Below are 12,312 nucleotides of genomic sequence, written 5' to 3'. Positions count from 1 at the left end.
TGCCATGTTTTCTCTGCACTATTCAAGCTTCTCACACAATGGGGGGATTCCCTGGGAGATGGGCTTCTCCTCTGTTAATAGTTCGCCTGGGTCACAGGGCGCAGTGTCCATGTGGGTATGTGGAGAGCTTTTGAAGTTCCAAAGCTTTTCCTGCACCAGATTCAGAACCCGTGTGTTTCAACAGTTCTGTTTACTCCTACAGGGATCCGTCCAGATAGGTGGGGCCAGGGGCAGGGTGAGTTGTGAGAGGTGGCCCAGAGCAATGGCAGCGACCACCACCACATCCTGTCCTGTTTCCACAGCTCCCTCCCCTTTGCCGGAACTAGTTGGGCTGCAAATCTATGTCTGTGGTCCACAGTTCTCAGAACAGCAAATATTCTGTTCTTTTGATCTGACACTGCTACTGTTCCGCTTCTAGCATCGGGCAGGTGGGGGCGGGGTGAGCACTGGGAGGGAGGGAGGGGGCGGCTAGTCTCAGTGCCTAAGGCTTCCGTTCTCTGCTCGGCAGTGAGGGCTTAAACCACCATTTTCAGCCTTCTTCCCTCAGACTTTTCTCCGAGGTCTCTGCCGTGAGCGTTGGGTTCAGCCGTGTTATATGCTGCCCCCTCAGCCCTGTGGGCCATAAGCGGAGCCCTAGCAGTCCGAGTTCTTCCCTCTCCCGCAGCTGCGGTAGTTCCGGGATGCAGCGAGCTCAGAGCATTGAGCCAGGTCTGCATCCTGCGCCTGCGTGGCTCCGTTTCGCACTTCTCTATTCCCTTCTCCCCCGCTCGCACAATTCTCCCACCTTTAGGTGAATTCAGTAATGAGCCTCTTCATCTTGCCTGTCTGCTGTGCAGGGAGTCCTTTGTGGAGTTATTGTTGTTTGATTAGTTGTAAATTCTGGGGGAGCTTTACAGAGGCTCACCTCACGCCGCCATTTTGATGACGTCTCCAATCTCTTATATTAATTTTTGCTCCAAAAGATGCATTAGAGCTGATTGTCTGGCTAGGTCTTATTTTCGGGGAAACGCAGCATGCTGACTCCTCCTGAAATGTCCATCTGGGTCTCAGACATGGGTCTCCATGCTGCCATTTCTGAGAATTCTGACCCCCTCTGGTTCTCAGTTGTATGGTCCACAGAGCTTCATGAAGCAGTGTCTTTTTATCATAACATCAAGGATTCTTGAGGTGTAGTACTTCCAGCCAGCCTCAACACCTCTCCCAGGCCATCTGTAAACTCTCTTGGGCCCTTTCTATCTAGGTAGTCCTCTCTGCTTCGTCACATGAGGGTAAGGTTGATGATGGCTCTGGAACTTTGCCACTTTCTCCAAGTCCTGACTGGGAAAAAAGGCACATTATCTGTCTCATGTTCTTGTATGTCCTAGTTCCACTATTTCATCTTCTGAGCCTGGTTCTGAGCAGACAGGGTGCCTCAGGGGTCCATGCCAACTTGTTTTATCACCAACTCTCTTTGTTCCCTAGCTCAAAGAAAGGGTTCTTTTTATTTTTAATTATTTTTCAATGTAAAATAGGAATATTGGCTTGGCAAATATTCTCCTAACCCTATAATTAATGTAAGAATCTTTGCCTTTAGAGGAAGGAAAGAAATTGAGTAAGGGAAGCTGCCTGGGGGGAGGAAGACTAACGTGGAGATCTGCCTAGGGCCAGGGGAAGCTTGCGAACAGGAAACACTTATGCAATCACAAGAGGAGACTATGAAATTTCCAGACATGGGAGAGGGACTTTGCCTGCTTTACTTAATTGTCTAAAGCTGGTTCTGCTCATGCTTGGATTTGACACATATTCTTTTAAGGGCATTTTAAAACTTGTGTTGCTTTCTTTCTCCCTCTTCAGTACCCAGTGTCCTAGGTAGTTGTTCTTATTCTAAATTTAAACATCTCACAGTGGGGTTTGAAGATTTGGTCTACCATGATCCACACCAAATCCCAAGGAGTGTTCTGGGACAAATTTGTACTGAAAAGGACCCAGATTACCTTTTCCTGCTTATAGATTCCTGAAATATTTTGTCCAGCCCCAGGCTGACTTGTATTTCTTTGTTCTCTATCAAAATAATTTATGGCATATATGGACATGAAAGCAAGAGAACCAGGCAGTGGTGGTAGGGAGCTTACATTTGTTGAGAATTAATGCTGGGCTCTGGGCTGAGACTTCACATGCATTGTGCCACTTAATCTTCACAACTTTTAAATCATCTTATAGTTAAGAGATTGAGTATCTTGCCCAAGGTCACACAGGGAGGACAGGAATGAAATTGAAGCCCAAGTTGATGAACTTCAAAGTAGTCATTTCCATTACTGCATGCTGTCTAGTTGTGTTCTTAGCTGAAATAACATGAGGAGGAGGAGGAGGACGATGACGAGGAAGAGGAAGAAGGAGGGAGGGAGGGAAAGAAAGAAGGGGGGAGAAAGGGAACCTGGGCTTGTGCAAATCGAAAGCAGTGATAGCCCGTATTTCAAGAAGTTCTTTGCTAAGGAAACAGACCCATCTAGACCCACAGTTCCTACTAACTGGGGTATGGGGAAGAGAAAAGGGTATGAAAGAGCACGTTTGCAAGGCAATGGCCTAATTAGACAGGATATACAGACTATTGTGGTAATGTTATGAATATGCTTTCTGGTACCTTTTTTTAAAATTCAAGCAAAGAGAGTGGAATTCGAGAAACATGCACATTTTCGTAGCAATGGCAAGGAGTGACCTATAATGTGAGGATTCCAGATTACGTGAAACATGTAGAATCTCTGCTTTATAGACTTTCTGGAAGACTGTCAGCTTTAGAGTTACTTGGGCATTCCAAACCTCCCACAGGAGTTGGAACTCAGTCTCTGCTCACTACTGAATCATTTGGAAACTATTAAGGGGACTAACTGATAGGGCCTCTCAGGCACCCTTTGAATTTCTGAAGGCTGAATGGACTTGCAGAATGACGATAAATTATTGCAAATGTAAGACCAGTGTTTCTTGCTGTGCTTTGTATTTGTGAAGGCTTTCCTTTGCTTTGTAACTATAGCAACAAGTTCTATAGCCCATTGTTTTGCAGAGCTTAGTCTTACCACCTCATGGACTGCCTAATCACTTTTCTATGAGAATTAATTTGTCTTTAATAGATTTACACGGTGTTAGTTTTCTCTTTGCTAAAGGAGGTCCTAGCATTATACCTTGCGGTGACAGTTGAGTTCCCTCCACCAGCCCCTATCCTTGATCCTGCTTCCCATTACTGGAGGCCAAGAGGAATGGATTTTGCTAAGGCGATGGTGAGAGCCCTGTACAGTGTAATAGAAAAGGGTTAGTGATTTGGAGCCAGTGAGCGTGGGTTTGAATAAATACTGCCATTTATAGTTGTGAGATCTTGGGCACATCATTTATATTCTCTGACCTTCAATTTTCTCATCTACAAAATGAACATTAATTCATATGGAACATGATTGTAAGGATTAAGTGAAATAAATAAGGGAAAGTTTTGTTTAAATTGTGAAGAGCTGTATATGAAACCATCGGGTGCACAGATGAGTGACCCTGGGGCAGGAGTGTCTGCATGCTGATGAGGGCGACCAGGAGTATATGTTAGAGACAAAAGTCACATCTGTTTCCATGACAGTTCTTTCACATGAATAGTGCACCATGACCCTATATGTTATACCCACTCAAAAATAAATAAAATATAATTCCAAAAATAAATAAAATATAAAACCTGTGTAGGTTTCTAAGAAGAAATGGGAAAAATATGTAAGAAGCTTTGAAGAGACACTGAGTAACTTTTCTTGGGTATGCCTTTGGGGTAGGGTGGGAGTGGGCAAAGGGAGGCCAAAGGAGAGAGAAACGAGTTGGGAGGAGGCGTAGGGTGCTCTCAGCACCCTTCCATCCCAGGGAGGGAGCTTATACTGTAGCGGAGTCTTAGGTTCTCTGTGATCATGGGCAATTAACAGGTTCCTCACTGGCTACACATGCATATAATTTAAGATTTAACTGTCAAATATGTTACTGGAGAGTGGGCTGTTCTCAGCACGGTGTCCAGGTTCTTCGCGTCTCGAGCAAAGAATTGAACAAGACTCAGAAATAAAGTGGTGAAAGAGTAGTTTATTAGAAGAGATGGTTACACTCCAAAGAAATAGTAGCGGGCCCGGCTCAAGGGCTCATAATTAAAAGAAAAAGTACCCTCCGAAGGGTTGGGAGTGGCCCCCTGAGCAAAACCAAGGCTCAAAAGTCTCATAGGGCCCAGACTGGTGAGAACTTGGAGTTTTTATCCTTTTTTTCTCTAGAATAGGCTGTTCCTTTCTCTAGAATAGGCTGTTCCACTTGAATGACACCTGTGATTGACAAGAGGCTATTACCTCATCTTTATAGACTGCACATGTTCCTTCCCAGAATTCAGTCTGTTATAATGATATTAATGAACTCCGGGTATATGTATGATATTATAATGTGGTATAATGAGGCCCAGGTGAAATGAAGGTCATTGTGGCCTTTACTGTGCAGGTGTGAGTGACCAGTTTAATCTAGTTGGGTATTTTGTATCATTTGTTTCCTCATAGAGGTAAATAATTATAATGAAAAGGGGAAGTTTTGGGCGGAGAGGGGAGGTCTTTTGGGTGGTCGCATTCTGTAGGTTATGCATGAATGCAGAGACCCCATGCCTGTCTCTGACTACCTGCCTTGTCTTCCCCTTGAGAGACATGATCCCCATAAAATCCATATGGGAAGTTGAGGGACAGGGCATTTTTCTTCTGTATCTGCTTCCTGCTGGACAGGGGCATAGAGCTGTCTCTCCCTCCTGGGGGATTCATGGAACTTTCGTCCTATCTGATCTAAGATGAGAGGAAGGGATCTCGAGATCCACCTGGAAGATCGCGTTGGCTTCTTTGGTTGTGACTGGCAATCTTGCTGGAGTATCCTCTGTATCCCCAAGGCGCCTGAATGAGGAAAACTAGATTTTAATCAATAAATCTGTTAGCTCTATAGAGCCTGTGGCCATTCATCCAATCATTCAGGTGTCGTTAATTGTCCAGGAGTTAGGCTCAGAATGGGTAGAAAAGAACATTAACCTTCAATGACTACAATCAACAAGTATGAACCACAAGTTTTAGGGTAATTATCTAAAGCAGGGATAGGAGCTAAAAAACTGGGGAAAAGGAAACTTAAGAAGAAGGAAACTTAAAATTTCTATAGGAAAGAAAACTGAGATTTTCAGTGGGAGGGTGGAGGAAGGCTACTCGTTGGCCCGTATCATAATACTGTGAACATTTACTTTAAAGCCTACCTATGCACTTGGAGCTTCCTTGCAAGAGTTTTCTTTCATGTGTATGCATGTTTTTAATTAAACGTAGTCCAAACCACATCATCCCTTTAACACTTCAATTATGAGGCAAATTTTCTCTGTACATACTGCAGTGGTTTTATTTTTTTCTGTGCCAGAACGGTTGTTTTTGTTTGTTTTGTTTTTGTGGGATATTTCTCTGAGTTTTTTTTTCTTTTTCTTTTTTTTAGAAACAGAAGGAAGTTGTGGTTTGATATGTTGGGTCTTTGAATGACCAAGTGTTTCTACACCCTCTTTTTAAAACATGACCTGAAATCTGTTATCTGCATTTAAAAAAAAAGTTTCAAGCGTGATCTTGTCTTTGTATAGTAATAATGGGTATTATATAATACGACACAGAATAAAACATCTAGACATCAGTAAGTACAATAATTGTATCGTTGCATTCAGGACAAGTTGGTAGTGTCTGATGATGATGTTGTTGCAGTAAATGGTCCTGAGGTAACTGTGAGCTGCATGTCGGATTGGCTGCCCAGTATTCTAAGCCTCTCAGATCGTGGACCAGAGGCCTATCACAAAAGGCCTTTAATGTAGACTTTTAATATTATCTCCAAAAGAGAACACATGTACAATCACAGAGATACCCTGACAGGATTTAGAGGAACTTGTCATACAACTTTAAATATACCACAGTTTTTGTAACCGTTTTGATATATCTATTTTTTTAGTAAATAGAGGGAACTGAAACAAACAGAAAAAACATCAGTGTCCCAGACTTCTTTCTTTCTCCAAGAGGTCTGGCTGTGAGTTACCACAGAAATAGTCATGTAACTAACCTCTAGCAATGGGCAGCGGGAGAATGGAGCACGTGATCGTGTTTCCAGGGCAGTTAGAAGAGCTAAATTATGACAAAGAATGCTCAGGCTCTGTGTGGGACTAAGAGAGAAAAGTCACATTTGACTTTACATTACACCCTGCTTTTCTAAAGTGAGCAAACTTCGTGCTTGTTCAGTGACAAAGTAATATTGAAAGACAGAGTGGTTTCCTGCTATATCTTTCTTGAAGCAAGCATTGCTGTTTTACCTTCGAAAGGTCACATTGTTTGTGTATTCTGCCCCATTCCCTGGTGCATAGGGTATCTGGGTTTAGCATGTGCTCCTTGTAACTGTCATGAAAAATTTCCTTAAGAGTTCAAAATCAAAACAAAATGATGGTCACCTTTTTAGCTTTTAACAAAGAGGAAGCAGTGGTGTGTCTTACAAAACAAGGCAGACCCTGCAATGTTTATTGCTTAATATTTCTTTATGAAGCTTCCTATTTTATAGGCTTTATCTTTTATCCCCGAGATGAAGTGTGAATAATAGAGGAGTTCAGTGTTTTTCTGTAATAGGACAAAAGCTTTATTTACCTTCCTTTCTCCTTCTCTGGCCTTTTGCTTTTCTGCGTCAAAGCTCCGTGCATGTCCTATTCTTTCTAGACAGCCTCACAAAACCATGTCCTCTCTCCTTTGGACTCCTGCAGTGTGAGTGGTGCTGCCTGGGCTCAGGCTCTCATTATTTAACCTTGCAGTTCGGGCTGCTTCCCTGCAGAACTTGTTGTGTGAGTGGTGCCTGCCCGAGTGTGCAGTGCACGGCATAACCCTGGTTCTGCAGCTCAGGCTTTCATCGTACCAGTTCAGTTACACATACATGTGTGTTCACATTTATCTTTATGATTCTTTGATTAATTTCTGTCTCACCGGCAGTCTGTGAGTCCTCCCGAGGTCAGGGACCTTGTCTGGTTTTGCTCACCACTAAATCTATTTCCTATCCATAGCACAGTGGCTGGTGCCTAGCCTCTGATTGTCTCCTTGCCTCACACTCTTTCCAGACCTTTCTTCTCATGGTCACCAACATCTTTACACGCTCAGATAAGTTCTCTACAAATACCAACACAGAAATAGAACATATAATCCTGAAATTTATATGGGACCATAAAAGACCCCGGATAGCCTCAGCAATTTTGAGAAAGAAGAACAAAGTGGGAGGCATAACGATACCTGATTTCAAACTATACTAAAAGGCTACAGTAATCAAAACAGCATGGTACTGGCATAAAAATAGACACATAGATCAATGGAACAGAATAGAGTCCAGAAGTAAATCCATGCCTATATGCCCATCTAATCTATGACAATGGAAGCAAGAATGTACGATGGGGTAAAGACAGTCTGTTCAATAAGTGCTGTTGGGAAACCTGGACAGACACATGCAAGAAAATGAAGCTGGACCACCTCCTTACACCATATACAAAAATAAATTCAAAATGGCTTAAAGACTTAAATGTAAGATCTGAAACCATAAAATATCTAGAAGAAAATATAGGAAGAAACTTCATGGACATTACCCGGAGTAAGATTTTCACTGATATATCCCCTCGCGCGAGGGAAGTAAGAGAAAAAATAAACATGTGGGATTACATCAAACTAAAAAGTTTTTTCACAGCAAAGGAAACCATCAATAAAACAAAAAGGGATCCTACTGAATGGGAAAAGATATTTGCCAATGATATATCTGATAAGGGATTAATATCACAAATCTATAAAAAACTTACTCAACTCAACTCCAAAAAAACAAACAACCCAATTAAAAAATGGGCAGAGGACTTGAGGAGACATTTTTCTAAAAAGGACATACAGAAGGCAAGAAGACATATGAAGAAATTCTCAACCTCACTAACCATCAGAGAAATGCAAATAAAAACCACAATGAGATACCACCTCACTCCAGTCAAAATGGCTATCATCAATAAATCAACAAACAACAAATGCTGGTGCGGATGTGGAGAAAAGGGAACGCTAGTGCACTGTTGGTGGGATTGCAGATTAGTGCAGCCACTATGGAAAACAGTATGGAGGTATCTCAGGAATCTGAAAATGGAACTACCCTATGATCCAGTAATTCCACTCCTAGGCATCTACCCGGAGAAATCCAAAACTCCAATTCAAAAATCAGTATGCACTCCTATGTTTATTGCAGCACTTTACACAATAGCCAAGATATGGAAACAACCGAAATGCCCATCGGTAGATGACTGGATTAAGAAGCTGTGGTACATTTATACAATGGAGTATTACGCAGCCATAAAGAAGAAAGAAATCTTATCATTTGCAACAACATGAATGGATCTAGAGAACATTATGTTAAGTGAAATAAGTCAGAAAGAGAAAGACAAGTACCATATGATCTCACTTATATGCGGAATCTAAAGAAAAGAATATGTGAATGAACTAATCAGAGACAGTTTTGAGGGCACAAAGAAAAAACTGAGAGTTGTTAGATGGGCGGGGGCGGCGGGGGGAGGTTGGGGATAAGGGGAAAGGTGAAGGGATTAGGAAGCAGCTGGTAACCACAAGATGGCCTCAGGGTTTTCTGAAAATTAATTTGGGGAACTTATTCAATAATGTCGTAAAGATTTTGTTGGGTATCCGATGGACATGTGTCCTATTTGGGAGACCACCTCAGAGATAATGTGGATGCCTGATCATGGTATTGTACACCAGAAGCTAAACATTAATGAATGCCAACTATAATTTTATATATATAATGTGATGGCTGGGTGTGAGGTCGGAGGTATAATGGATGGGGGGAGGGGGGTTCACAGTGTGAAGGATATAAATGATGAACGTCTAAGTATTACCTTGTCTTGTACACCTGAAACTAATAAAAAAAAGAAAAGAAAAGAAAAGAAAAAGAAATGAGAAAAAGAAAAGCAAAGGAAAGATACCATCTTTTGAAGTATATTTACATTACAAATTTACAAATTATATTTACATTAAAAATAAGGCTACTTTTTCAACATGCACAACCAAAAATAATAGAGCGTGAAAATCCAACTGATCCTTGGTGTACATGCATAAAGATGTTACAGGTGAAATTTTGTAACATATACAATAGCACAGAGAATCATTTTAGATACAATACAATCAATACAAAATTAGTTACACAGCACTGACAACTTTGAACCATCTCTCAAAATTTGTGCCTATGTGGATTATCTGCAGATGTTTGTACACTAACAGGTTTCATAGTTCTATCTCTAGGACATTCTCTGCCATACCTGGGATCTCTTCATGGCTAAAACTAATGCTTTGTCTTTAACTTAACTTCAAGTATCAAATGTCACCATTTCTATTATTTAAGTATTTTTGTCATCCTATGTTCTTTATTCAAGGCTATAAAGACATCAAATATGGAAACAAATTTTGCTATAACTACCTCAAAACAGGAAGTGATTCCGGGGGGGGCAGTATCTCAGAATTGGCTAGATTAAAGCCTGAGTTGTATTCCCAGGGTGCTCGATCTCCCCAGCTCTCCTTTCTAACCCCCCCTCACTAGCCTCTTACTCTATGCATTGTCCCTTTGTCCTACTACCACCACCACTACTGTTGATGAAGCCTATTCATTTACCAGGTACTGAACAAAGGCTTTGTATGCATTGCTTCATTTATTGTGGAAAGAGAATTTACATTATTTGGCTAAGGGGTACACTGTCAATAAGTACTGAAGCTGGAATTTGAAATTAGATTAAATGATTCCAGAAACCATAATTTTAACCATCATTATATTAAGATAATATCAAAAAAACTTCTACCAAACAGAAAAGCCATCTAGTTTTGTATAATCAAAAACTGTAAGTCAATGTTTTACTCACTTATGGAATTTCAGAGTTTTTTTTTTTAGGATCAGTCTGATAAAACAATTATATTCCTTATTTGTAGGAAGCAGGTAATGGTCAATTCAGTGATTTCTGCTGTTTATTTCCCCCCCAGGGAATTTCAACAAAATAATGCTATGTATTCAACTTGAATGTATAAAACTAATATCCTTTACACAGCAACCTTGAATACCATTATTTGTTTTGGAACTTTATATAATCTAATTATAACATGCCATCAAATGTTACACATACAGATGGAAAATGAAATTTAGAGTACAATAAAATTTAGATTAAACACTGGAATATATATTATTATTGATTAAAGCACCCAATTGCAAAAAAAAAAATACTTGTTTAAATGATTTAGGTATTATGGAGAGATAATCTGTAGAATTACTATACTTGATAACTATGTAATTCTTCTTACACCACTAATTTAAGATGTTTCATAAATATTCTTTTGTTTATATCCTGTAGACTGAGCATATATTTTATTCCATTGTTTTATTTATAGCCGTCAATCATATTGCCTGCAGCATGGTAATATTAATACAATGGACTTTGCAATCCTGTATTAATGAATACTTGAATATTTTTTTTTATCTGTTAAACTTGGGTATCTACTTAAGCCATTTCCAACCTATTATTTAATTAGATTAATTAGTCTTTTAGGTTTTAATTCACATGACACTTTTGTATTTGTTTCTATTGTGTTTCCTTACTTTCCTATTCACTCTTCTTTTTTGCGTAAGGGTTAGAGATTGTCTGATGTCTACCAGAACTCTGTCATTAGTCTCTTTTAGTTGCTTCCCTGTGTAAAATGTTTTACCTGCTTTAAAATATTTAGACTGTTTTTAAAATAATAGAAATTGAAAGCTTGAACAGGCTGATGAATTTGCACAAATTCAGCATAATATCTGTCTTTTGTTGCCTGTGTAAATTGTATCACATTTAAAGGTACAGTTCTTTGAGAAAATTGCCTGAACTCAAGTTTTCAAAGTTAATGCCATCTTTATTATAAAGATTACAGGAACCTTATTCAAAACATTTTTAAATAAATACATGTAGTATACTTTGCAAAAGTAGAAAAGCAGAAAACTGGACACATTCCATATGTTTATAAATTGGGGGTTGTTTGAATGACTTGTGGTGTTTCTATGCAACAGTGCTATGCAGTAAAATAGAATGAGGACTGTCTCTACACATTATTATGGAGTTCTTCAGGATGTATTCGTGTGTCTAGGTAGCTAGGTTTTGCTTCAAAATGATAAAGAGAGTGAACAGGAGAAGTGGAATGGTATAGATAAAACAAAATTGCTTGTGAATTGATATTTGTTGAAGCTGGTTGATGAGTACCTGAGGGTTCATTATACTATTTGACTTTTGTTTATATTTGAAATATTTCTTAAATTTCTTAATATTTCTTAGACAGGTATGGTCTAACGTTCTGAAGGAAATATTTTTCTTGGATAGTCATTAACATTTGACATCCATGAAGTGATTGAACATACAAATCTTAGCTTATCAAACACAATGAATCTAGATATATATAACCAAATCATTTTTCTCTCACTGAAGATTTAAGCCATAAACTGTGACTAAAGTGTTGTGTGATGCTTTAATAATAGGTTCTTTTTAAAAACTACTTTATGTCATTGAAAAGAATGTATTTGTGTTAAAGGAGGGAAAGTCCAAACGACATCAATGTCTATTTATATAACATAAAGACAACCTGACATTTAGTGCCTCCTGATAGAAGTACATGCTACCACCTATGAAGTATTTTTGTAGCAGGAGGGAGAAAACAAGTGTGTGTGTAGTTTATAGCTGTGGCAGAAATTTAGAGATAGTGTAGAAATTTAGAGATAGCAGAGTGGAAGCCACCTGTCCAGAGGCATTATCACATTTAATCTGCACATATTCTTTAAGAAGCAGAAAAAATAGTTACTGTTACTCCAATTTAGAGAGGAAGAAAGAGACTTACTGAATAAATGACATGCCTGTGGCCACTTGACTAATAAATTCAGGAACCAGAGCCTATATGATTTCTAGATTCGGATTATAGAACATGCTTTCTATATTTAAAAAAACTGGGGATTCCTACAATCAAAGAGCAGCTAATAGGATAAGGTAGACATAAGAGATAATACATGTTCAACAGAAAATCCAGACCTTAAAATTATGACAGTTGGAGTTATCTTCTTTGGCAAGAGAAGAATGCAGGTATACTCTTCTGTAGTGTGTAGAGTCAGATATTTCAGAGATCAAAAGAGCTGATGATTAAATTGACATTCTCTTGTGCAAAGGAAGGGCAGCCATCCCAGTGCCACCAAAGTGGGCCAAAAGAGACCTTGCAGGCCACG

At 39.4% G+C, this 12,312-nt stretch overlaps 1 protein-coding gene across 2 annotated transcripts in view; it reads left to right on the top strand.

Annotated features, from left to right (window-relative positions):
• Nucleotides 1–12,312, top strand: part of CCDC146 (coiled-coil domain containing 146) — a 127,146-nt gene that overhangs the window by 14,233 nt on the left and 100,601 nt on the right. The window lies entirely within an intron of this gene.

This window comes from Rhinolophus hipposideros, assembly GCF_964194185.1.
Source record: "Rhinolophus hipposideros genome assembly, chromosome: 18".
NCBI lineage: Eukaryota > Metazoa > Chordata > Mammalia > Chiroptera > Rhinolophidae > Rhinolophus > Rhinolophus hipposideros.
The sequence above is the reverse complement of the archived record's forward strand: the minus strand, read 5'-3'. Positions and strand labels throughout refer to the sequence as shown.